Here is a 5,317-nt window from a genome sequence, read left to right as displayed (position 1 = left end):
ATTCTTGTTTTGAATTTAACGTACCGTTTTTGTCCGGGCATTATTTATTCTTATTTAAAAAGCCCCCGAAAACAAAAACAAAAATTTTAACAGTCTGATTGGGGCACGCTTGTCAAAAAATAAATTTTACGCGGAAAAAAAAGTAAAAATTAAAGCAATATTGACGGTGAGAGATTTATTTGAAATTCTGGGCGCAAAGTCCGTGACGTCACGGGTCATTCCGGAATGACCATCCGAGGCATTCGCTCTTTCCAACTCAACGTGAAGCGAAGCCGATCCCCCTCTCCTCCACGCGCCCGAAACGCCGAGAGAGAAAGCAAGTGGAAAGGAGGTGACTGCCGATGAAATCCCGTCTCGCGCCGTCAATATTGCTCTAAAAAAAATTTAAGCGGAAAATTAATTTTTGGACACGCGTCCGAACAAAGCAATTAAAAAAAAACATTTTTTCTTTTTAGAGGCTTTTTAAGAAAATAAGAACAGAGCAAAACTAAACTCCGAATTTCGGAGAATTGGGAATCTAACAAAAATAAACTCCGATAAGCTTCGAATTTTTCAGCGAAAAATAAACTCCGAGAAACACCCTCCGGATTTTACGAGGAATAAACTCCGAAAACACGGAATCCTATATATATTCTAAACTCTGAGACAAGGAGAAATAAAATGACGGACAACACGACACACAACTTGTAAGCGACATTGAATTGGTACCAAAGTTACAAGCTCTCACGGCAACCGGAAACAGGGAACACGCGCCGCCGCAACCAGATGTGAGACCATTAATGTTCTCTCTACCTTTGCCTACACGCGTATATGGAAGAAAAGAATTGTCGCGGTCGCCAAATTGATGTGATAGCCCGTCTCTTGAAACAAAAACAAATATAAAGAACAAAAAAAAAAAAGAAACTGACATTGCAATACAAACTTTTCTAACCAGCTCACCTACATACTTTCTCTTTCTGGAGAGTTTTTATTTCTCACAAAACACTGCGACCTCGAACCCGCGATTGTTGCAAAATTGATTACTGATATATCATTCAGAGCGGAACATAAATGCTCTGTCCCGTTCGGCCCAGCATTTGCAGCACTAGCGCAGTCATATCCAGATCACGCGAGCAAAATTGTGTTTACACTGTACCCTGCGAATCATGGATATGATTGACGTTGGTGAATTAAAGCTGGGCAGAATACAACTGAAATGTACACTATTTTTTAAAGGGGTTACGATTCCCATCTTGACCTTGCTTGAACATGCACGTTCATCGTTTAAGTCGTATTAGAGAGTTTTAGTAGATCGTTCCCATGACTCCGATAACGATATCCCGATACTCCGCCGCCGCCTCCCTTGCGCATGCATAGTATCGTTATCGGGGCTATCGGAGGTATCGGAACGATCTACTAAAACTCTCTATTATCTGCATAAAAATAGTTAAGAATTTCGTTTCGCGATCGCAGTTACGAGAGCCAATAAAAAATAAATAAATCTCATGTAGGAAGTAAGGTTGTTCGCGGAAATTGCACCACTTGATACCAGGATACTTGAAACTAAAGCCGCTTCATGGACATTATCTTTAAGCATAATTAAACCAAATCTTGTTTTCTAAAAATAATTTCCCATGCCGGCATGCGATTGTACAACTTCGTTTGTATATTTCAGGTGTGAATAAGCAAAAAGTGTGTGGAATCTATAGAGTTTGTTTTGTAACGCACTGTACAGTTCACCCATATACATATAAGTGCAAAGCGTAAATACTAAGCGTCCGACCTGCATATCAGCGCAGACCTACGTTGAGTGAGTCTAGTTTGCCAAAAAATATAATTACGAGCGATCGAGTGAATAACACGTTTGTTTTTGATCATGCGCGCTATTACTTCGGAAATTAAAACATGATAAATGCGCAGGTGCAACGCTGGCATTGGCTACATGCGTTAACCGACACAACACCACCATTGTCCAGTGGCATTACTACTGAATGTTTCGTGAGTCCAATTTTATTTTTACAGAAACACAAAGAAAGGCTAAGTGGATGGGTGCCATAAACAGGTGCAGCCAAAAATTAAAGAAAAAAAAAATAATAAAATAAAAATCTTACAAAAAAAAAAAAAAAAAAAAAACGCAAAGGGTTGTTTGTAAAACTGGATTCATAACCTCCAAACATCTTTTTTCATAAAAAAAATCAAAAAATCAAAAGCCAAGAAAAAGTTGCCGTGACCAGGATTCGAACCTGGGTTATTGCGGCCACAACGCAAGGTACTAACCACTATACGATCACGGCTATCCCGGCGGGACGGAAACGCCTTTTTCGACGGGCGTGTAATCCGCAAGCTGTTTGCTCTCCCTTTCCTATTTGCTCTAGTTTTCTCTTGTGTTTGTTTGTTTTGTTTCTTTTCGCTCCGCCCGCTTCGCTGAACGTGATTCAACTTCCTGAAAGCTCCATATGACGCCAGGGCCGTTCGTACGTTCACTAAGCGATAAAAATTTTAAAAATTTGATACTTTGTCGCCGTCTTTTTTAAGGGGAATTCAGTTATAGGTTTTTGTAGTGTGTTTTCTAAGACATTTGCGGGGTAGCGTAATCAAATCTGTTTTATATTAATACTATTTATTAATTTCACAATGCATTTCTGATCGCGTTGGGTATTATTCACTTTATATTCGGTGCCGTGAATAAGTTACCATCGTAGCAAGACCTTCTGAAGCAGTGTGTATGATATTTATTGATAAACTTATTTAGTCGTTTATCGCTTTATAAGGCTCTTAATTTTTCTAATCGATTATATATGTAGTGATATTAAAAATTTATGATATATTACGCTCCTATTAAGGACGTTTTATTTTGCGTAATAACAGACAGGTGAGGTGTGAGAGCTCATCAACACCTTGAGGCTCGAACGCGCTTGCTGCAGGCATCTCCGTAATTACCGCGGGAAACGGCGAGAATGGGTGAGCATTCTTTCGTCGCTCGTCCGTTCAACCCCGAGCTGACAATGCGCTGGAAACTGAGTGCTTACTGGAAACGTTGTACCTTCATTTCGTTTCATGACCTCGCTGAATTCTGTACACGTTACTCGAAAAAAAAAAAAGTAATTGATTACAAAGTATTTAGTTAGGCAACTTGATTACTTGAGAAAAAAAGAGTAACTGGCCGTTACTTGAAAAAGTAACCGCTACTTTTCTGATTACTTCAGATTTTCAACACGACAAATTTTTGTGCCGGTTGGAAAACGGGTCTATCTACCATCCATTATTGAATCAGAGTCAGCGAATTATAAACTACCTATTTCGTCAATGCACCAATTTTCATAAATCTTCCACCTAGTAAAGTCTTACTTCAATGATTCCTCGGTAGGAAACTGGTACGAGCAAAGGTTGCCATTAGGAAGGAGTGAAAACGATAGTAAGGTTTACGAGTAATTTTAGTACTACAAAAAGTAACCAGATTACGCGTGTGATTACTTCCTAAGAAATATATTCCAATAATTACTAAGATACTCAAAATACCGATCAATTACGAGTAATTTGATTACTCGTAACGAGCACCGAACAAATCTGCACCAGCCCATACCGACGCGGCGAGAGCTGGGGTCAGGTGATCAAAAGGAGGCTGTTCATTGGTCCGGCGAGAGCGTGGCCTCCACCGCACTGTCAGCTTCGGCGTGGTCCCGGTGGACACAGCCGAGTCCATTAGGGCGCCGGTCCCCGCAATTGGGTCCGTTTCCCGCTCCGGGCCGACGCCCCTGGGCGTAGGTGTAGGCCCGACGACGCCCCCTGACGGACGAGATGTCCGTTCACAGGGAAGAGCACGTTCTTGTCGCGGCAAAGGGGGTTTGTTTGGCCGTGGAGTGACCGCTTATTCCCAATACACAAACATACAACGCTCGCCGACGTGAAAAAAACAAAAAAAAATGTTTGTTGGCGATTTATAGGATGTTTTCACTGACGTAATTTTGTCCACCTATTTGTTGCTGTGAGCTGTCTGGCAGGTGCCGAAGGCGAGCATTCGAAGGATTTACAGAACCCCTCAAATGCATGGAGCACAGAAGCTTATGTCTTACCACGCTGACATCTCCTCAACAGGTTACGATTTAATCCTTAAAATTAGTAAATTTGTTTGAAAGATAAACTAACAACAAAATGGCGGATTGACGTCATGTGAAAACATCCTATAGCAAATGTAAGCAGTTTGCGGTATGTTCACACGCATGTTTCTTTGTCAGCAGTTTATGACGCTCGGTGGTTTGAAGAGTTGCTACACTATCGGCGTGTTCTTTACGTGTCTACAAACACTGAATAGGGAGTTGTAGTAGATCGTTTTTCTCCTCCGCTACGGTATCCCCGAAGAAAACGCCGCAGCTGCGCATGCGCGCCGCCAGCCTTCTCTGCCTAGTTCAAGGTCTTGTGGCGGATTACGGAGCGCTATCCGGATGCTTAGCGGGCTGCGGGAACGGTCTACTACAGTTCCCTATTGTTTGTTGAATGTTTGTCCGTATAGAACGACTAGATTCTGGGACTTCAATTTAAGTGAATGTCCAATATCTGCCGAAAAGTATGGAGTAATCCGCAACTTATCTTTCGAAATTTCGTGCGAGAGCACACATTGGGGGGCCTCATTTCGCCCTTGTACAGTTGGGGAAATTCGGGGAGAACGCTTAGCTCGGGGGTCTCGAAACTTTTTTGGCTAAGGAGCCGGATTAGGGATCTGTCGCAGCCTCGATGGAAGGGAACAAAAACGTAATCATAAGCGAGGAAAGACTCAATAAATAAACCTAGACAAGCATTTAAACGCAGAAATTAATGTTGGAGTAAGTACAAAAAAAAAAAAAAAAACGTAAGGTGGAGAATACATATACCAGTCTGAAAATTAATATTTAGCGATCCATGACAACAGTTGTGACCAAGAAAACTGAGGCATAAATCAAAGCGCATGAGAAATTTGGCACATTCAAGCAGTGGAAAAGAGTAATGAGAACGATAAAACTAATACGGACAATCTGCAATAGTTGTGTCAAAGGACACTATGCACAACGTACACGAGACGCAAAGCACAGAAGCACATAAAGCAGGGGACTAACAATGGTCATGATGACAATGTGCAATTAAAAATATGGCGAGAGGATCCGCGTTACGATGCAGTCTCTCTCATTCTTCCTAGTATATTCGTTTGCGCCTTTGGAGCGCGCCGCTGCGCCAATTGTTTACGCCCACTTCTTTTTGCGCGTGTAGCAGTGGGTCTGCTGGAAACGGGCCGCGGGCCGAGATTCATTGGAAGGACCGCGAACAGTCGCAAGCCGGTCGAAGGACGTTCGCGGGTAGGATCTGG

At 42.1% G+C, this 5,317-nt stretch overlaps 1 non-coding gene across 1 annotated transcript; it reads right to left on the bottom strand.

The window, feature by feature from the left end:
• Nucleotides 1–2,201: 2,201 nt before the first annotated feature.
• Trnah-gug lies at nt 2,202–2,273 on the bottom strand. The gene has a single exon. It is a non-coding gene; the product is annotated as a tRNA-His (tRNA).
• Between the last annotated feature and the right edge of the window lie 3,044 nt (nt 2,274–5,317).

Source organism: Ixodes scapularis, unplaced genomic scaffold, assembly GCF_016920785.2.
Source record: "Ixodes scapularis isolate PalLabHiFi unplaced genomic scaffold, ASM1692078v2 PGA_scaffold1__304_contigs__length_218370807, whole genome shotgun sequence".
Taxonomy (NCBI): domain Eukaryota; kingdom Metazoa; phylum Arthropoda; class Arachnida; order Ixodida; family Ixodidae; genus Ixodes; species Ixodes scapularis.
The sequence above is the reverse complement of the archived record's forward strand: the minus strand, read 5'-3'. Positions and strand labels throughout refer to the sequence as shown.